Source organism: Halichoerus grypus, chromosome 9, assembly GCF_964656455.1.
Source record: "Halichoerus grypus chromosome 9, mHalGry1.hap1.1, whole genome shotgun sequence".
Lineage (NCBI taxonomy): Eukaryota > Metazoa > Chordata > Mammalia > Carnivora > Phocidae > Halichoerus > Halichoerus grypus.
This window is the reverse complement of record NC_135720.1, coordinates 24,694,679-24,718,230: the sequence shown is the minus strand read 5'-3', so window position 1 is coordinate 24,718,230 and position 23,552 is coordinate 24,694,679.

Sequence of the window (23,552 nt, the reverse complement as noted above, 5' to 3'; positions counted from 1 at the left end):
AATTAGGAAAGGACCACTCAAATATTCTGTGACTTGTGGTAGTTTTCAAATGAAAAAATAAAAAGGCAAGATTTCACATGCAAATTCTCTAATCTGCAAAGCCAATTGGTATTTTATGAAAAGGCTTGTGTTTTGATAAAAAGTTAAGAATGTCTTTCCTACTGCTGGTAGGGAATGTGGGTGACGAGACCGACGAGTACCGAGCTCTTTCCTGCCACAGTGGTACACACTGAAGTACTCAGCAAATTATTTCTTAGTCATAGTACTTTTTTTTTTTTTATTTGAGAGAACAGCTTGTAAGAAAAAAGTTAATAAGCTTGGGAGTCTTCATCCATAGCACTACCTTAAAAGTACTTTGTAGTTTCAACAATATTTCCACTTGGCCATACCTAACCCCTCACTTATACCAGTGAAATAGAAGTTTTCCCTTTAGAAACACCTAAAAAAGCCTTTTAATTACAACTTAAACAAAATAGAAAACCAAACCAAAACAAAACAAAACAGCAGCCCAAACCCTATGGGCCAAAATAGGTAGCGAAAACTAATTTTGGATCCTGGATAGTGCTTTAATACAGATTTATGAAACGTTAAAGCAGTGACGTAAAGCAGAATGATTGCACTAAGGACATCTTACCACAATAAACTCCAACAAATTCTAACAAACAGAGGCAGGAAATGGTACACTGTGAACACTGTTCTTGAGAGCGCGTGGGGACCCTGGCGTGGTGTTGTCCCCTGCATCCCATCTTGGGAAGTCAGTGCTAACTCAGGACTTACAGTGGCTGTCCTGACTGCGGGTGTGGGACCGAGGTACCTAAGTGTATGTCCCAACCTTAACTGTCCCACTAATGCTGTTAAATTCAAAATGAGCAAGTGCCTTATGCTGCCTTTGTTTTCGGTCCCAAACACACTCAGATTTCCCACTGGTGACAGCATGAATCGGAGAAGACCAAACACGTCCAGTCCTCCCAATGCTGGTCAGAGCTGAGACCTGAGACCCACACAGCAGTTCCGATTACAATGCCTATCGCCACTGAAGCTTTTGTAAACGGGCTTGGAGGCCTTCCAGACACCCTCACATTTTCATTTCCCAAATCTTCCATCATTAGTTATATTAAATGACCCAAGAGCAAGCTTTCGTTATTTTATAAAAATCTAAGTATCACTATTGCTGATTTAAATTTCTCACTATTTTCATACAAAAAAATTTCTACATGACCACAAAATACCAAATTATTTATTGTTATCAGGTGTCAGGATAACTTATTAAAGTTGAGGCTTATCATTGTTTTATTGCTGAAGTATCCTAAGATATAACTCAACGCTGCAAACTACTCCGCTTCCTCCTGATGCGTTGCGGACTTCGGAACGTGGCTGACATTGAACTAGAACTTAGGGGTCTGATATAATCAAAAGAAACACTTGAATAGTATTTCACTGATTGCGAATCAGTAAAAAACCAAAACCACCTCTGGGAAAAGATTATACTAACACCGTGGAATGAGGAACCATGCAAACAACCAAGATCAGTCACATTTCAACATTAATGAAGTCAAATCATCCTGTGACTTGGTCCAAAGCACAATAGATTTTAGTTTTCCTAAGGTGAGTAAAGACATCACTAATTAGTATCAATTTACCTCAAACTTCTATTCAAGCATAACAATTTCCAACCTTGATTATTCTCTTTTAAAAAATATTTTGTTTCTTATGCACGTTTCACAATTTAAGTAGAGGAAGTCTGAAGACCACCATCCCTTCTGTGGCAGGTGAATTTTAGACACATTATTTTTGTTTAAAAATCAAGCCCATGTTATATTTCACCCATACTCAAGAGTTTTTTTTTCTTCTGCTTATAAATAGAGTGACCACCAGAACTAGAGCTTCTCAGACTAAGAGTAGTGACATTGCTAGTGACCAATGAATAGAAAAATAAGCATCCAAACCAAATATTGATTATTGAGCCCAGAGATATTACAATAGCAAAAATAGTCCAGGAAAACTGGATCAAAATATTAAGTAAGTTAAAGCAGGAAAGTGTAAATACCCAAGTGTAAATACCCAATAATTATTCTATTAATGCTATAGACATATCACTACTATATTAAGATGGTGGTGATGATGATGATATAACATAATGGAATTTTATATTTTATATTCCCTACTAACTTATAGAGAAGCAAAATAAAGTGTCATTAAAATTTAAGCATTTATATTTATTTATTTTTTTTAATTTTTTTTTTTAAGATTTTATTTATTTGCGAGAGAGAGAATGAGAGACAGAGAGCATGAGAGGGAGGAGGGTCAGAGGGAGAAGCAGACTCCCTGCTGAGCAGGGAGCCTGGTGTGGGACTCGATCCCGGGACTCCAGGATCATGACCTGAGCCGAAGGCAGTCGCTTAACCAACTGAGCCACCCAGGCGCCCAGCATTTATATTTAAATTAAATGTTTAAAAAATAAGTAAAAAGATTAGATTTCAAAAAGTTGATACCAGACAAGAAACTCCACTCATCTTGATACCTTTCATGGTATATTCCAATAATCTGTCCCTATCTGTATAAGGATTTGTGTGTAAGTAAGTACTAGATAATAAATAATTGTTTACATTCATTAAAAATATACCAATAAGATTTTGTTACATAAAACAATTTTTGAACTTAGAGAAGTGAATTTGGTTTAAAATGTTTTCAGATACTTTTAAGTTTTTATTTAAATTCCAGTTAGTTGACATACAGTGTAGTATTAGTTTCAGGTATATAATATAGTGATTCAACACTTCCATACAACACTCGGTCTGGTAGGGCTTACTGTTTTTATTTATTTATATATATATTTATTTTGAGTCTTTCAAGTTTTTATTTATATTCCAGTTAGTTAACAGACAGTGTGACATTTGTTTCAGGTATAGAATGTAGTGATTCATCACTTACATACAACACCCGGTGCTCATCACCAGTAGGGATTACTGCTTTTAAATCATTGCTAAGAATAAACCCATAATAACCAAAAATAATTGGTTCTTTCTACCAATCTATTTATTTCAGTTATATGTGTGATTTTACTTTCAAGATCCTGTCAGATCCTAATTGGAATGATCACTTATGTTTCTGAAAACAGAAACTTTATGACTCACATAAAACAGTCTAGAAAAAGAAATAATATAACGAACAAATACACTGCCATTGCTGCCTAGATATCTTTCCTCTTCCCTTCTAACAGTTTCTCTTTGAACAGAAGTCTTCTGTTTAATGAACAAACTGACAGAGACTAAAGAGTATACTTGTTTCTCCTGTTGTACCTTGTTCTGAATCATCCTGTGTTCACTGAATCACTGTGAACAACTTGGCACTAGGGAGTATTAACTTTTTGGTAATGCTTCTCTTCCTCTTTCCTTCATAAAACCATAAAGACAGGCATTGCTGACAGAAAGGTTTCAGGTAGAGAGAGCACTATACTGACAATACCAGAAAGGCTGAAACTCCAGCACCTACGTTCAACTCCACTTTGGTACAGGAAAAGGGTCTTCCATGAGTCTGGAGCTCCCCTTCTCATTCTTGCTAAGACCTGACTATGTTCTTTTACTGGGTTTCTCAGGGTTGTGTTTGTAGTGAGCCATCTTTTGGGATGGGACAATATCTATATCAAGACACAGGGCAGGCTTTCTTCCATTTATTAAAAAAGGACCAGAGCCTCCATAATCAGTGTTCTTTCTTGCAATGCAACCCACTGCAGGTGCAGATATCCTTTATGGACTTTGCTGTGGAAGGAATTGTGTCCTCCCAAAAGTGTTGAAGCTCTAACTGCCCAATGTGACTATATATCTGAAGATTAGGTCTTTAGAAGGTAATTACGGTTAAATGAAGTCGTTAAGGATGGGGACCTAATTTGATAAAACTGTGGGTTTATCAGGAGACGAGAGAGATCACTCTTTCTCTGCACCATGTGAGGACACAAGGAGAAGAAAAGCCAGGAAGAGAGCTCTAAGCAGACACTGACCATGTTGACATCTTGAGCTTGGACTTCCCAGCCACCCAGAGTATGAGAAGATAAGTTTCTAGTGTTTACACCATCCGATCCTGTGGTATTTTATTATGGCAGTCTGAGCAGAATAATACAGGCCCTTTGTGTTGGTCTTGTGGAATTTGAGCATGAGAAGTATGGGGAACTGTCCAAGAAAAAAATGAAACTCTATTACTTTTGCTTGATTAATAAAATCTTTTATCTCTTACCTAGGAATCTCATGTCTTTAACCAATACCCTTGAAATAATAACAGGTTAACTTGTTAGCTTGCGAGTAGGATAAAACCTTGGACCCTACACACTGTTTTACATTAGGATGCCCACTTTCAACCTAAAACGATCAGCTAGTAAGTGTTAAAAATGATGATGATGTTGTGAGAATGGTGATGGTAGAATCCTTCTGTCCTGGTGGCTATGACTACAGCCATGATCATGTATGAGGCACCTCATTCAGCAATTTTTACATATTATCCCAATAAGTCATAATAGCAACCCTACAAAGTAGTTAACATTAAGTGAGGGACTTAACTGATCTGATTTGTATTTTTTAATAGATCATTCTGACTACGAGGTGAACAATGGAATCAGAGTAAAATGAGCAGCTATTGAAATAGTCCATGTAAAATGTAATAGAAATTCCAACTTGTGCTATGGTGATGAAAGATACTGTGCTGCATCCTTATTAATTGTTTTAAATATTTGTAAGGTGCCCAGAGTCCAGTTATAATGCAGAAAACTCAATACACTCAATTCATGTTACCTTATTTTTGTTGTTGTTGTTCAAGTTTTCAAAATTTATTGCTCTTCTTTGATTTGCTTAGGTTAATCCCATACAAATCAAATTAAGTTAAGGTCCCCACAATGGTATATCCAAAGCTTAAACTGGTATTTTTAGTGGGGTTGTAGTCATCTACATTCACTCTGGTGAGTGGAATCTGAATTCTCAGCAAGTGACCCACACTGACTGCCAATAAGATTGCTCCAAGTAATTAGAATATCTTTATTATAGTGATGTAGTTTCAACCCTTTTAAAAATGTCTTCATATGGAATTTTTTTTTCATTTCCAAAATGTATGTGTACTGGGGTTTTAGTGTACATTTTATTTATGTGAGGAAATGTGTTAATTTCTAGTCTTTCTCAAGGAATCACAGCTATGGCCAAACCCTGCCCTTTCCTCTCAAACTGACTCGATTTTTTCTTCTTGTCAAATTGTTCTCATACAGGCTGTGGAGAATGAATGAGTTGCTGATTTTCAGTTTCCCACACTTCCTCAGGTTAAACGGTTATGCTAATCTCTATTAATAAATGGTTGTTTTCTATTTTCTTTATGTGGCCAAGAGAAGGCAGTAATAGGTATTTACAAAGTCACCTGCCCAAGAGGCTTTGACCACCTCTTGTAAATTCTTTCCTTTGGCTTTCTAGAAGCCCTTCTTCCCTGGCCCCCTTGTTTACTCCTGGCTTTAGTACTTCATAGTTTAATACACAAGTGTAAGGCTCTTTGAATCAACCACCTGCTCCCTATGACTCCTAACCAAATTTTGCAAGGAACATTTAGTCTCTGTGGTGTTTTTGTTTTTTTTTAATTGCTTTTTAGGGAGATGTATTTGCAGTACCACAAGAAATCTGTAGAAAAGTTTAGCAAAGAACAGAGACTAGCACAAATTATTCATTCTGTTATTGTTCTGAAACATGTCACCAAAAACAGACTGATAAATACTAAAAGCAAACCTAATGTTTTAAGTGAAAAAAGTGGTTTCTTGAAAATTGTGCCAATTTCTAGGAGAAAATTATTTACAGATTACATTTTATATTTATATATACATTGTGGGGATTAAATTTTTCATACTTTTATTAAAAATTACTTCGATAAATACATTGAAAAAATAAAGCTAATTTTGCCAAAATTAATGTTGTTTTATTTACATTTTATTTATTTTATTATGTTTTAAGCTGTTTCTCATGTACCCCTATGGTTTATAGCTTGAAAGGGCTCCACTCACTTTGAGTATTTATGGATTGATTCGTTATGATCTGATAACCAAATCCAATTCAATTCCTTGCTCTGGCTGTTCATTTTGTTTTTCTCCTTTGTGGAAACCTATCTAAAAACCAGTTATGAAGTTTTTATTCCTATGTGGTCTCTGTGCTCTGATCATCTGCATTAAAAGATCAATAGGATATGGCCCCAGGACAGTCAACTCTACTATTTCATTAACATAGTTTCAAGATGGGAGACTAGTAATAATATTGTCTAGCTAATAGGTTTATTGGGAAAACTAATTAGTTAATACTTGCAAAGACAATTTAAATAGTTTAATTTTTCCCAAGAAATGCACACATAATAAAGGAAATGCAAACATTCTTTCAAACCACAAGCCATGCTGTATTTAAAAAGCTAAGATATTCAATCTAAAAGTTATCTGTCAGAATTTTTTCTTTAATGAATAATTCAACATTTAATCCATTAATATTAACCTTTTCATTTTAAATATAGCCTGATGTCAAATATATATAAAAAAAAAAAAAACCCTTAGAGTTAGTATGCCCTTTGACCAGAATTTTTGCTTCTAGAAATTTATTCTAAGGAAATCATAATGAGTATGTGCAAAGGTCTAATGACAAGAATATAGATCAAAACTGAATTTAAAATACTGAAAAATAAACAAATGAAATGCTCAACAATAGGGAAAGCTAAATAAATTATATTACAGTCATAACTGTAAATACTCTGCAACCATTAGAAATCATGGAAATATTTCACTATAAAAATTCATTTAGCATATTATTAATAAAAATAGTTATAAGGAATCTGATTACATTAAAAGATATGTTAAATGATATAATATCTAGAGTCTGCTTTAAAACATACTACCAAAAAAACAGCAAGTATGGGGATAAATAAATCAATATTGGGAAAAATGTTTATGATGGAGTTGAGTGAATGAGCACCAGGGGAGTTATTACACTATTCTTTTTCCTTCTTTTGTGTGCTTAAAGTAAATTTACATAATAAAAAATTAAATTTAAGTAAGTCTTAACTTCTGCTTAGAAACAATTAAAGGTGAGTTTGCAAATTTATGTATTAATTTTAGGAAAATGAATCAAAATTTATTTTTGCTTAATTTTAAGTATATATATGCATACACACATTTATACACATATAAACATCTATGTGTTTAGGCATAAGTATGTATGTGCATTTCCTTGAAATATGATGGTACCATTCATCAGCTTCGTATTTTTTTATAGTTTTCCATATATTTAAGAGAAATTTTACATCAACATTAGTTAAATTTAGAATCAGAACAGTTGTTATGAAGACATATGAAGTCTAAGTAACAAATTATTTCTCCATCATATCAGGACTTTAAGTATGAAAACCTTTAGTTTACTCATTACCCAAATGGTCAGAGATCACTGAATTTGTCTAGACTAGAGGATGTTAATAAATAATTCTTTCAGGAATTTGTGAATATATTTTATTGATTGTGGAATCAAGAGATCATTTCTAATGAATCTGGCATGTTTAATGAATAAAGGTTTGATCCAAATATTACATCTAAAGCAGTGAGACATTCATATTCCAACAGGCAGGATCACTTAAACCCTGATTAGTTAACAGACTATTCAGGAGAACAGTGTATTGATTTCAATGGCTTTATTGATTTTCAGTCTGTTGAACCTAGGCACCTTGCAAATTTATGGGCTGGCTTCATTGACTGTGTTTTGATGTAATATATAGTTGCTTTTAGAAAGTGCTATAAAAAGTTTCTGGCATCTGACCTTTCCTATACAAGATCATTAACCTGTAATTTTTTATTATTTTCAAAGTTCTTTCATAGAGGAAGAGTAAAATCGTTAATTAAGTTCTGTTATGTATAAAAGGGAAAACCAAAAACTAGGCACTATTGAAAAAATCAAATATATTTAAAAGAAATTTTCCGTAAGAATTTAGTTTATTGGAAATATAACTTTGTAGATGAGAGACTTGACTAAGAGAAGCGAAGTCAGCCCCTTTCCGTGCTGCTATCTGACCCCATTGGGTTAGTTGGCCAAAACCAGCAAAGTATTAGGACATGGATCTGATGAGTATTTTTCTTTAAAGTCACAACATTTCCTATTGTGTCTCACAGAATTGTTTCAATTCTCTCAAATCAAATTTGCTGTTTTCTGTAAAGTTTTGATTCTGAATCTTTTGATAGTGTGAATTCAGTTTAAATATGTCACATAGTTCAACACTACAGAAACTAATTCTACTTTTATTATATCTTGCATTGTGAAACACATAAAGTCTTTGAAAATTGGAGAAATGTTTCTTTCATGGGTCATATCATTATCAAAGATGTCTAGAGTGATTAATGAGATTATTTAAATTCCCTGCCTGGGTTTCACTTAATCTTTCTTCCAAAGGTATGTAAATAAAGTTGAAATTTGTTTATTTGCTTTTAGTGACCCTGACTATAGATATATCTGTTCAAATTTAGCCTATGATTCCTTAACAAAGTTCTATATCTACTTTCATTCATGACACTAAACACTGGATATCTCAGCAATATTTTTTTTTTTTGGTATTTGAATAAACTTCTGTTTGTGTCTTTAATATCTTCCAGTAAGATTAATTTCTTCCCCGACTAGTTAATAAAATGTTAAACTGGACAGTACTGTGGTTTGCTGATAGATTTCTTCTTCTAGATTGACACTGATCCATGAATCAATCATGAAATAAAGACAGAACAAACATCTATTGACAGTCTAACATATGCCAGGATTTTGCTCCATGATTAGCTTAACAGCTAAGGACTTTATTGTCAAATTTTGCTATTTTGGTTAGAATTCTTTGTTTACCAGTTACTAGCTGTTTGACTTAGATCAATAATTTAAATTTTCTATGCGTTATTTCCGCAAGTATAAAATATATAACTACTAGTTACAAGTAACCACTTTTAGGATTATTTTTACAATAAATGGATTAATATATCTGAACCATTAGAACAGCATTAATCATAATAAACCTCAATACATACTAGCTATTGCTCTGTCATACTTACGAAAATTTACAGTGGTATTTTAGTATTTAAATATTATATGATTTTATTATTTTTAAAATTGTATTTATATTTTATGCGTGGTCAAAACTAATACAAAACAGTATAAAATGAAAAGAGAGACCTGCTCTCCTCTCACTCCCTTAGTTACAGTCTCCAAAAATAACGGCCACTTACACTTTCTTGGGCATAGTCTCAGATAGTCTATGCATGTATACATATATATACACATTTACATATAGTATGCATATATACTTCCGTTTCTAACACAAATTAGAGCATACTCATAGAGACTGGCCTATACTTTATCGTTATTGCACTTAATATACCTTTAGAGTTTTTTTTTTTTTAAAGATTTTATTTCTTTATTTGAGAGAGAGAGAGTGAGAGAGAGCACAAGAGGGGGGAGGGTCAGAGGGAGAAGCAGACTCCCCACTGAGCAGGAGCCCGATGTAGGGTTTGATCCCATGACTCCCAAGGTGGATACTTAACTGACTAAGTCACCCAGGTACCCTATGTTTACAGTTTTATATTTACCAAATATAAGAGGGCCTCATTCTTATTGACAGCAGCCTTGTGTAAATTTAACTAGCCTCTTTATTTATAGATTCTTAAGTTGTTTCTTTCCTTTTTTTTAAGCCTAATTAATACCGTGATAATATGTGTGTATGTATTTGAATACATGGGTAAATATATCTGTTGGACAAATTCATGCAATTGGACTCTCTGGTTTACTGAGGGATGTCTTTTAAATGTCTCATAGAGACCGTTAACCTACTGTTACAATATAAATATAATACCAGTATAAGTTTTCAACAATGGTATGTGTTTTGCATATTTAATACAAATATGTTAAAGGCATTCTTTTTTAACAGTGTATCTACATTGCTTTTTCATTTATATGTTATAATTTCTATTATAATATTTGGTTGTTTGAAGGCTTTTAAATTTTATGTAGTCCAATGTATCTTTGTATGACTTCTTCTTCCATGATTGGCATTTTTAGTAATCGCTCGTGTTTTCTCTAACACTTTTTCATTTTGTTATATTTAAATCTTTTATTCATTAGAAACTTACTTTGGCATAAACTATAAGTTAAGAACAAAGCATTTTTATTTTCAAAATAAAAATGTTAGTGAACCCAAAAGTGTTTACTGCATGAACCATATTTGCCCACTATTTTGAAATGTTACTTTTATCATTAAGTATTTAAATATTTTCATGTCTTTCTATTCAGTTCAAGTGATCTGTCTATTCTTGAGCCAGCCCCTTAGTTTTAGATTGCTGTAATTCCTTACATTATAATACATAATTCAGATAGTCCCCATTCATTACTTATCAATTTTCAAAATTTTTCTAATTATTCTCACACAACCCTTAGTATTAGCTTCTCTTATCTTTCCAAAAAGATGCTGCTGACATTTTTATTGAGATTTAATGAAAAGTATTTTAATTTCTAATAGACCACTTTAGTTTAATAAATAGAAAGCATAATGGGATAATATAACTCTTTTCACTTTCTAAATAGAAAAACTATTTTTATATATTAATTTTATAATCAGCCATCTTACTAAGTCTTCCTGTGGTTTGTAAGGTTTTTTAAAGTTAATTTGCTCATGTTTTCAGCTATATAATCATATAATATTTAAAAATGATAATGTTACTCTTGTTTTCCAGTTTTACACTCATATTTTATTCTATTCTCCGTTAAATTGCCTAATGTTTCTATTATAATGTTAAACATTCATGGTTCTAAAAGTTTCTTTGCGTTGTTTCTGATTTTAATGTCATTTGCTCATATAAATGGTTCTCAAAATTTAGCATGTAACAATTCATATGGAAGGCTTGTGACAACAGATTGCTGGACCCCACACTGAGTCTTAACTGGATAGGTATGGGGAGAGATACAAGCAGTTGTATTTCTAGCAAGTTCCCAGGTATATGTGAAATTGCTGTCTCATGGGCCGGACTTAGAGAACTACCTAATATTATCATGCTATTAAGCATAAGCATAATACAGGATTTTTGTTTGAAATACACATATATTTTGATTATATTAAGAAATCATTTATTCATTTTTATTAAGAGTTTTGTCAGGAATAAATGTGGAAGTTTTCCAAATCCATTTGAGGACTCATAGAGTTGACAAAATTGTTTTATTTATTTTTCCCATTAATATGATGAATTTCTATAACAGCTGTTCTAAAATTAAAACGTATGCAACATATTGATGATGGCATTTTACTTTTTTTTTTTAATTTTTTTATTGTTATGTTAATCCCCATACATTACATCATTAGTTTTAGATATAGTGTTCCATGATTCATTGTTTGTGCATAACACCCGGTGCTCCATGCAGAACGTGCCCTCCTCAATACCCATCACCAGGCTAACCCATCCTCCCAACCCCCTCCCCTCTAGAACCCTCAGTTTGTTTTTCAGAGTCCATTGTCTCTCATGGTTCTTCTCCCCCTCCGATTTCCCCCCCTTCATTCTTCCCCTCCTGCTACATTCTTCTTCTTCTTCTTTTCTTTCTTAACATATATTGCATTATTTGTTTCAGAGGTACAGATCTGAGATTCAACAGTCTTGCACAATTCACAGCGCTTACCAGAACACATACCCTCCCCAGTGTCCATCACCCAGTCACGCCATCCCTCCCACCCCACCCCCCACTCCAGCAACCCTCAGTTTGTTTCCTGAGATTAAGAATTCCTCATATCAGTGAGGTCATATGATACATGTCTTTCTCTGTTTGACTTATTTCGCTCAGCATAATACCCTCCAGTTCCATCCACGTCGTTGCAAACGGCAAGATCTTATTCCTTTTGATGGCTGCATAATATTCCATTGTATATATATACCACATCTTCTTTATCCATTCATCTGTTGATGGACATCTTGGCTCTTTCCACAGTTTGGCTATTGTGGACATTGCTGCTATAAACATCGGGGTGCACGTAGCCTTCGGGTCCCTACTTGTACACATGAAAAAGTGTTCAATATCGCTCGGCATCAGGGAAATCCAAATCAAAACCTCAATGAGATACCACCTCACACCAGTCAGAATGGCTAAAATTAACAAGTCAGGAAATGACAGATGTTGGCGGGGATGCGGAGAAAGGGGAACCCTCCTACACTGTTGGTGGGAATGCAAGCTGGTGCAGCCACTCTGGAAAACAGTATGGAGGTTCCTCAAAAAGTTGAAAATAGAGCTACCATATGATCCAGCAATGGCATTTTACTTTTTTAATATGCTACTACTACATTATAATTAACATTTGTTTAGGAACATTCTTTTAATTTCATTAAATTTTTATTCCTACCTTTTTCTAAATTGTCCAATAAATACAATCTGAAAGATTTCTTTTGTATATATGCTCTGGAAGATTAAAATTCATAGTAAAATTAGTAGTTTCTTGAAGTTTTGATAGATTTCACCGAGAAAAATCATCTGGGCCTGCCAGTATTTGGAGAGACTTTGAGAACTATACTAAATTTTGTCCATGCCATTGTTATTTTTTGTTGATAAATTTTGATAATTTTTATTTTCCTGGAAAAATAGCTTCTTTTCTAAAGAAGAAATAGCTTCTTTTTGGGGGGAGATTAACAACATACTCCTAAATAACACATACGATATGCTGGCTAACTAAACATAATAAAAATAAAATAAATAAATAAGTAAAATTAATAAATAAATAAAAACATATGGGTCAAAGCATAAGTCTCAATAGAAATTTTAAAATATATTGAACTAAATGAAAGTCAAAGTGTAACTTACCAAAATTTGTGGGATAGATACAACCAAAGTAGTCCTTAAAATGAAATTTATTGGATCAAAAGCATATATGAGAAAAGAAGAAAGATCTAAGACTAATAATCTAAGGCTCTATTTTAGACAACTAGATAAAAAAAGAAAAAGCAATATATACCTAAAGCAAGCAGAAGAAAAGTAATAATAAATAGAGCAGGACAATAAATCATGGAACACTACATCAAAAACTAATGATGTAATGTATGGTGATTAACATAACATAATAATAAAAAAACAACTAATGATGTAATGTATGGTGATTAACATAACGTAATAATAAAAAAACAACTAATGATGTAATGTATGGTCATTAACATAACATAATAAAAAAATAAAAAAATAGAGCAGGAGTTAATGAAATAGGAAACAGGACATATATAGAGAAAAATCAATAAAACCAGAAGTTCAATAATATTGATAAATCCCTAGCCAGGCTAACCAAGAAAAAGAGAGAGAAGAAATTAGATCAGAAATTAAAAAGGAGCCATTACTACTGATACCATGAACATTAAATATGAACAACTCTATGCCCACAAATTTGATAACCTATATGAAATGGGCCAGTCTCTTGAAAGACACATCTGCCAAAATTCACACAAGGAGAAATAGGTAACCAGAAAGGCCCACATCTAACAGAGGAATCAAATCATTGTTAATAGCCTTCCACAGAAGAAATGACCTGGCTCATGTGGTTTGACTGGTGAATTCTATCAAAAATTTAAGGAAAAATTTTAAAAAAATATTTTTTTTCTATAATCTCCTCCAGAAAATAGAAGAAAAGGGAATAGTTTCTAACTCAATGAAGCCAGCATTATCCTAATAATAAAACCAAGTAAAGCCATTATAAAAAAGAAAAGTACAGACATATCCCTTATTTACATTGGTGCAAAAATCCTCAGCAAAACACTATCAAATCAAATCAAACAAAGTATAAAATTTATACACCACAGCCAAGTGGTATTTACTCTAAGTATGTGAGTCTGGTTCAACTTCCAAAAATCAAATGATATAATCTATCACACCACAGGCTAAAGAAGAAAAATCGAATGATAATATTAATAGATGTTGAAAAATCATTTGACACTATCCCAAATCATTCACATAAAAAACTAAGCAAACTAGGAATAGAGAGGAAATTCCTCAACTTGATAAATAACATCTACAAAAAGCCTACAACTAACATGATATTCAGTAATGCTAATTTCTCTATAATATCCAGAATAAAGCAAGGATATCTCCTATTTCCATTCCTATTCAACATCATACTGCGAGCACTAGCTAATGAGATAAGATAAAGAAATATTTATATTGGAAAGGAAGAAAAAAACTATTTTTGTTTGCAGTTGGCATACTTATCAATGTAGAAAATCCCCAAAATTCAACAACAAAAACCCTCCTAGAACTAAGAATTGTTTATAGCAAAGTTCCAATATTAAAGACTGATATGCAAAAGTCAATTGTTTTTTTATGACAGCAATGAACGATAGGAATTTGAAAGTAAAAACACAATGTCATTTATATTAACACCACAAAACTGTAAGTATAATTTGTTAGAAACTATAATTAGATAAATCAAAGAATATCTAAATAAATTGAGAGATATTTCATGTTTATGAATAAGGAGACTCAATATTGTTAAGATGTCAGTGCTTCCCAACTACATCCTATAGATTCGATACAATCGAAATCCTAGCAAGTTATTTTGTGGATATGAAAAAACCGACCTTAAAGTGTATATGGAAAGACAAAGATCCAAGTAGTCAACACAATACTAAGGAAGAACAAAGTCAGAGGACTGACACGACCTTACTTCAAGACATATTGTAAAGATATTAATAAGAACAATGTGGTTTTGGTGATCAAATAGACAAACCAATGGAATAGAATGGAGTTTAGAAATAGACCCACACAAATATAGTCAATTGATCTTTGACAAAGAAGCAAAGGCAATTCATTGGAGAACAGATAAACTTTCCAAGAAACAGTGTTGCGAAAACTGGATATCCACATGAAAAAAAAAGTATATAGATACAGATCTCACACCTTTTAGAAAAAATTAACTCAAAATGGAACATAAAGAGAGTTATATATAAAATACAAAAGTATAGAACTTTGGAGGATAACAAAAAGAAAAAAATTTTAAAGATTTTATTTATTTATTTGTCAGAGAGAGAGCGCACAAGCTGGGGGAGTGGCAGGCAGAGGGAGAGGGAGAAGCAGCCTCCCCCGCTGAGCAGGGAGTCTGATGGGGGACTCGATCCCAGGACCCCAAGGATCATGACCTGAACTGAAGGCAGACTCTTAAGCAACTGAGCCACCCAGGCATCCCAAAAAATTTAAGTGATTTTGGGTTTGGTGGTGACTTTTTAGGTACGACAGCAAAAGAACTCTCCATAAAAGAAACAATTTAACAGTTAGATTTCAATAAAAATAAAAACTTTTCTGTGAAAGACACTCTTAAGAGAATGAAAGACAAAATAGACTGGAAGAACATATTTGCAAAAGGCGCATCTGACAAATGACACATCTAAAATATACAAAGAAGTCTTAAAACTCAACAATAAGAAAACAGACAATTTAATTAAAAATTGAGTAAGAGATCTGAACAGACACCTCTCCCAAGAAGATATACACATGGCAAGTAAGCATATGAAAAGAGGACCCACATCATATGTTATCAGGGCAATGCAAATTAAAACAACAATGTTTAGATATCACTAAACATCCATTAGAATGGCTACAATCCAAAAAATTGACAATACTGAATGCTGATAAAATTGTGTAGCAACAGAAACTCTCATTCATTGCTGCTGGGAATGGAAAATGGCACAGTCACTTTTGAGGATAGTTTAGTAGTTACTTGCAAAGTTACACATAGTCTTATCATATGATCTGGCAATTGCACTCATAGATATTTACCCAAATGAGTTGAAAATGTAAGTCTGCACAAAAACCTGCACACAAATGTTTATAGTAGTTTGCTTATAATTGCCCAAATCCGGAAGCAGCAACAATGTTCCTTAATAGTTGAATGGATAAAACAAACTGATTCTTCTGCACAATGCGATGTTATTCAATGACAAAAACAAAAAGTAAAAGCCAAAAAACTACCAAACTATGAAAAAATATGAAGAACCTTAAATGTACATTGTTACGTGAAAGAAGTAAGTCTGAAATATCACCTACCATATGATTCCATTTATATGGCATTCTGGAAAAGACAAAACTATAGAAACATTTAAAGTACATGCTAGAGGCTTGGGAAAGGAAGTGAGGATGAAAACAGAACACAGGATTTTTAACCTGGTAGAGGAATTCTGCATGATACTGTAACGATAGATATAAAACATATGCTTTTCAAAACTAATAGAATGGCACAGCGCAAAAAGTGAACTCTGATGTGAACTATAGACTTTAGTTAAATTCTACATGGGAAAAATACAATAACTTATGTAAAAGTATGTGTGTATGTACATGTGCAGGCATTAAAAAAGATTCACGTACATATAGTTACTGTAATCTTAAAAAGAGTTGGGCTTATTTTCTTATACCCTTCCATATTGCTTAGTTCTTTTTTCTGTTATTATTTCATTTTTATGATCACAAAATAGGCTAACTTTATTAAACTACCAAAATAAATGCTAATTTTTATAAAAGATTATTTATTTTAAGTGAGAGACAGAGTGCATGTGAGTGGGGAGAGGGGCAAAGGGAGAGGGACAGAGAAAATCTCAAGCAGACTCTGTGCTGAACATGAAGCCCCACATGGCGCTCCATCTCACGACCCTGAGATCATGACCTGAGCCAAAATCAAGAGTCCGACGCTTAACTGACTGAGCCACCCAGATGCCCCCCAAAACCAAAATAAATGTTAATTTAACGATATTCAGTAAAATATACTGGGCATAGCATCTGAATCAATTAACAGTTTATATAGTGTGTTAACAGGCACCTAACAGTGGATCTGTTATGGACTAATTCAAAATGTATGCTATTCCTGCAATATTTTTCTTCTCCTTGAAGATAAATTTCACTCTATTAATAAATGGGCTTGTTCCTACGATCATGACTTTAAAAGGGAATCAAAAGGCACTCTTTTATATTTTCTCAGTTTGACATATTTATTTTCTGTGAATGGTCTTCATTTCACTTTTATGTAGCAGTTCAGATTGAGATTAATAAAATTATTTTTTAGTCATTATTTAATAGTGTATGTTCAGGTTACAAGCTCTTCTGGTATTCTGGATTTCAGGATGTGAAATATTTCTGCATAATTTTTATGACTTTTAAGAAAGTGACTTTTTCTAAGAGAGTCAACATGGCCGTATTTGTTCTATGCTACTATTCTTATAAATTAATAGCTTTGTACTAACTTTACTGACAAAGGATCTTTTGTTACTATTACATGTAGGATAAAATCCAGATAAAGAAATCTTTTGGTTTTGGCATTATCTAATTCTTAACAACAGTTAAATCAAATAGTTCCATGTGCAGGTGTATTTGTTTTTCACATTTTCATCACCCCTGAGGGAGGGGCACAAGTGAAGTCTTGTATTACTTCCATAGTGTGTTATTTATACTCCCACTGGGTACCATTCTTCCTATTTTACTTCAGTCAACTATTTTCTAACACATTTAGATAGTTTTACTTTATATTATTACCTGATTTAGCACCTCTCTTTGACTGAATAGGGCTAATTTTAACTCCGGTATTGAGGAAGAACCAGATATTCCCTTTTTTTTTTTTTAAAGATTTTTTATTTATTTATCAGAGAGAGAGAGACAGAGGCAGGCAGAGGGAGAAGCAGGCTCCCTGCCGAGCAAGGAGCCCGATGTGGGACTCAATTCCAGGACCCTGGGATCATGACCTGAGCTGAAGGCAGAGGCTTAACCGACTGAGCCACCCAGGCGTCCCCAGATATTCCCTTTTTTTGGCTAACCAGAACACATATGTTAGCTATTTAATGTAGCTGTTATGTTGTATGTATTATGATATCTCCTAAAGAATATAATAATTAATTGTCTTAGGATGAGGTATTACCATTGTTATGCTGGTAAATTTTTTTTTTTAAAGATTTTGTTTATTTATTTGAGAGAGAGAATGAGATAGAGAGAGCATGAGAGGGGAGAGGGTCAGAGGGAGAAGCAGACTCCCCGCTGAGCAGGGAGCCCGATGCGGGACTCGATCCCAGGACTCCAGGATCATGACCTGAGCCGAAGGCAGTTGCTTAACCAGCTGAGCCACCCAGGTGCCCTATGCTGGTAAATTTTTAACAGTCAGCTCTCTTAAAGAAAAAAATATGGCCTTGATTTGTAGTATTGCTTTTTTTCCGAGATGTACATAGTCCTGTCCTGGCCTATTTTGAACTAGCAAAGTGACATCAACTGGCCTTCACAGTTCTGAACATTTAACAATTGTCACGCCCAGGCCAGTTTCAGCAGACACCGGTGGTACCTATGTTTCAAATATAATATGACATGTATCATATGACCTCACTGATACGAGGAATTCTTAATCTCAGGAAACAAACTGAGGGTTGCTGGAGTGGGGGGTGGGGTGGGAGGGATGGGGTGACTGGGTGATGGACACTGGGGAGGGTATGTGCTCTGGTAAGCTCTGTGAATTGTGCAAGACTGTTGAATCTCAGATCTGTACCTCTGAAACAAATAATGCAATATATGTTAAGAAAGAAAAAAAGAAGAAGAAGAATGTAGCAGGAGGGGAAGAATGAAGGGGGGCAAATCAGAGGGGGAGAAGAACCATGAGAGACGATGGACTCTGAAAAACAAACTGAGGGTTCTAGAGGGGAGGGGGTTGGGAGGATGGGTTAGCCTGGTGATGGGTATTGGGGAGGGCACGTTCTGCATGGAGCACTGGGTGTTATGCACAAACAATGAATCATGGAACACTATATCTAAAACTAATGATGTAATGTATGGGGATTAACATAACAATAAAAAAAAGAGCAAAAAAAAAATATAATATGAATGTTGGGAGGTGTTAGACTATCCCTATTTCAGCATAACTCCTTCTTGAAGGAGCCGTTTCCCAACTGGGCAAGGATCTTTCTGATAGTCTGGCTTTATGCTACTCAAACTAGCCAAGCTCTTTCTCATTTTCTCTGTTACCTATACCTAGGTATTCTAACAAAATCAATCAGATAGGTTAATTATAGCTTCCTATTATGTAAGGAATTTGTTTGTTTTCCGAAAGCATGAGTAGAAACAGAATCTTCATATATTAATTTGGATTTTGGTCCGTGAAAGAATTGCATGGGAGTTATTATATTCTCATAAATATTATTACAAAAAAATTAAATTTATAGGATACTATAGGATTATAGGATACTTATAGGAATAAGAATACTTTGGGAACAAATGAAAAAGTTGGAATTTTTACCTATACTATATTTTACTATAACCCCTTAAGATTAAATCTGATTATGCCCAAGTTGCTCTTCTTCCTTTGAAATATAACCAATGTGATTATTTTAGCTCGGCACATTTTCAGAATTTTATCCTTTTGCTTGACTCTCTAGGATTAGAAACACTTGTCAGACTACAGGTCTTAGAGATCCATGTTTAATCTGTTCAGGTTCCATGAGGCAGAACAAAGCTAATGTTTAACTGGGAATGGAAGGGATAGTAGCTAGACACTGAGCTCACTGATAGGATCTTCAAGGAATAAACTAAAACAATTCCTGGCTGCATGTCTGGCTTTGCTTAGGGAGATGATTGCTTGTACCAGCACAGCCTTCTTTTTTTTTTTTTTTTAAGATTTTATTTATTTATTTGATAGAGAGAGACACAGCGAGAGAGGGAACACAAGCATGGGGAGTGGGAGAGGGAGAAGCAGGCTTCCCGCAGAGAAGGGAGCCTGATGCGGGGCTCGATCCCAGGACCCTGGGATCATGACCTGAGCTGAAGGCAGTCACCTAACCAACTGAGCCACCCAGGCGCCCCAGCACAGCCTTCTTTATACCAATCTTGGCTAAGAACATTACTGCGGTCTGTCACCTTCTAGCTGACATTTATCTTCTATTTCAGTTTTTGTATTCCTTAGGGCAATGGTGTTGAAGTGTCCATTTAATAAAAGCCTATAGGTTTTTTAAAAACAGAAGCCAAAAATAATTTGGAGGTATCCCTGTTGGTTTCTGAGATTCTCACCTTCATTTCTGGTTCTAGGTTATTTCTCAGTCCTTTTACTCTGCATGACATTTCTACTGCATGATATAAATCTACTCATGTGTGACCCTGAACTACAATGACAATCAAACAGCCATGTGAAGAATGGACAAATAAATGCTGTGTTTCTAAATATAGTATTTCACCAAACTCTCTTAATAAAGTTTCTATGACGTCTTAGGATAACAGAACATACAGCATAGGGATGATATGAACAATGGGAAGATATGTCCAGACAGATGCATAATAGCAACCCACAAGCCCGTAAAACTTTTTTTTTTTTTTTTTTTGAGTGGAGAACAAACATTTGTTTACTATAGTTACCAAGGCAGAACAGAAAAGTAATAGGTTCAAATATAAGAAGCAATACTCAGGTTAAACAGTAGTAGAAAAAATGGTAGATCTTTTCAAATATTAGAAAGACATTTATAGGAATATCTAGATTGAACTCTTTTAAATTCAGTTTGAGGAATGCTCTCCCTCTCCCCTCACTTCAAGCTTATGAAGATGCTAGCTATGAGTTCTCCTTGGGGAATTCAAAAGAGAAAATTTTCTTGACTTTCCCTTGAACCCATGTTCTTACACCAATGTTAGAATAACATAGCAGCTGCTCTCTCAAATCATGCAAATCCCAGGAGATGTGGTTATACTTGGTGATTGTAGCTAACTCAGCTGCTCTGGGGTTAGAGTAGCTTCCTCTTCTTCCTATGTCTGCAAAAACTTTTTAAATAGTGTGCTGGGAGAAAGCACAGCTAGGATCTATAGCTGTGTTAGGAACCCATTCCTTCATGATTTGGGGTTAACAGAGCTTGTAAGACACTTTCCTGTAAGAGGACAATACTCATTTGTCACACATGATGTTTCCTTTCATGTAGAGGGATCTACAGTTCTATAACACTCTTGGCTTCTCCCAGGGAAAGAAGAGTGACTTACATTATAAATGAGTTTAAGAGATAAACAATGCACTTTTTCTTCCTCCCTTCAGCTCAAGGAATATACCTTCTGTGCTGCTCCACCCTACCATAACTTTAGTAAGTTTTATAAACAAAAAGAGTTAAGGGGGAATTTTATGGCATAAAGAGAGTATACTGGGATATAATGTCTGTCAAATTATTCCATATATCATTAGGAAGACCATTGTTGCAAAATATATCTTTGCCATGTTCTGTAACCTAGCCTTCATTGGTAATCAGTACTATTTTGCTCTTTATCTACTTATCTTTATCTCTTATTTAGCAAATGGTTTAGGACTCAGACTGGGAAAACTGTGTGTTATTATTGGACCCTGCATTCTTTAGGATGGAAATAAAATTTTGGGGAAATTGAACAAATTATTCCTAAGCCTTCAACAAGCACACAGTAACATCCCAGGTAGATGTTACCGAACTATGTCATCAATCATCAAAGTTATAAAGGATCCTTTTATCTTGATTTAATTTGATTTCTTTTCTAAAGTAACTTCCAAGGCTATTAATGTCCAGAAGTATTTTAAGTGGTCACTGAGCATCACAATTTACATCCTACACACACTATAAATGAATCTAACAATCAGTAATAAAGAACAGGAAATATAACATGTCAATTATACCTCAAAAAAAAAAGAAATAAAAAAGTAACATCAATATAGTTTCTGCAATCATTAAAATGTTATTTAGGAAATAATATGAGCCACTTCATATCAATACATTTTATAATTTAAATGAAATGGATAAATTCTTCAAAAACTAAAGTTCTCCCAAACTGCTACAATAACAAATCAGAAATATAATTAGTCTCCTATCTACAAAAAAAGTTGAAAATCTTATTAAAAACACCCATGCAAAGGAAATTCCAGGTCCGTGTGCTTTCTTCATTGAATTCTTCCAAAAGTATAAAGAAGATATAATACCAATCTTACACAAACTCTTCTCTAGCATATAAAATAGAGAAGAAAGTTCCTTACTTATTATGGATTCTGACAATATAGAAAGCATGATACATAATGAACAATCAGAATTTATTTCACTAATACAACGGTAGTTGTCCATTAAAAAAATCAGTCAAAGCAATTCAGAACAATGCTAAAGAAAGGGTGAGTTCAAAAGGTTTATTAATTTGGAGATATTCAGATTATTCATAGAAAATGTACAGAACTTGCCCTCAAGTAGCTCATGGTTATTTAAGCAGATAAATTACCATCAATATTATGAAAGGGCTATTAAGAAGTGTCATGAACAAAGAGCTATGGAAGCTAATATTTCCTGGAGAAATCAAAGACCTTATCAGAGAACAGCATTTAAATCATGCCTCTATTCCTTTACTCAGCCAATAATTATTTACTGGGCATTTCCTGTGATTCAAAATGGATTAGGCGATAGGGAAACAAATATAAATAAGAACTAGTTTTATAGTAATTTTCTTTTGCTATAATTATCACACATTTAATATTTGTCTTTATCCATGGAAAATAGCTTTGTGAGAACAGAAATTCTTTCTAACTTGTTCACTGCCACATGCCAGTACCTATTATACTGTCTAGTTCATCAAAGAAAATGCTATAATGATGTTAAACTCCCTAAAATAGGTGTGTACACAAAGTATGGTGGGCCACATAACTGAAGATTGGGGACAGGCTATATGAAATAGTTTGTAGATGCCATAATGACTGAAATTCCAAAGTAGGGTTAGAGGTACAGAGGTGGTAGGGAAAAGAGAATGCAGTAGAAAAATTCATTCTATGTAGGAGGACCTGAGAAAGCAAAGTGAAAGGGGTAAGAATCATCCTTTTAGCTATATACTTCCTTGTTTTATTGTTTAATGGTTGCTAGAGCTACAGTATAAAAATAAAACAGGAAAAGAAGGGAAACTTCTAAGATGAGTGTGTGTATGTGTGTATTCATGTATGTGTGAGAGAGCTATGCACAGTGCCTACCATTATTACATTTCTTTTCTCTGCTACTCAGACATGAAAGCCTGTGTTTACCCCCTGGATGATTTGCTATAGGACCACTGTGCCAGTCCTCCCGTAATACTGCTCTTGCCATATCCTGGATGTTAATGCAATGCTGGACCTATGGAAAATTATGATGTGAATATGCCTTGATACTTTCTAAATTTCTTTTAAGAGGGTCAAGAATCTTCCCTCCAGGAACAAATAAATAAAAACCCCCCCAAAACATATACATGGACACAAAAATAATTCTTACATACGATTTCAGGGAATTTATGAACCCCCTGAAATCTATGGATCTGAGTTTTAAAATTAGGCACTTAGAAATTGATGAAAGTGGATCCTGGATAAATAAATAGTTGCATTAAGTGGGTCATTGAGGCTACAATAGACTCTTGAATTAACACTTGGAAACTAACATAGGACTGATGGCTCTGTTATTTTCTCCTTTGTTCTTCCATATTTGACACTCCCAAATCATTGCAACTTGACTTCTGGGACTGATATTCCATAGAAAATGTTCTCTTTGTATCAGCATGTACAAAAGAGATATGTAG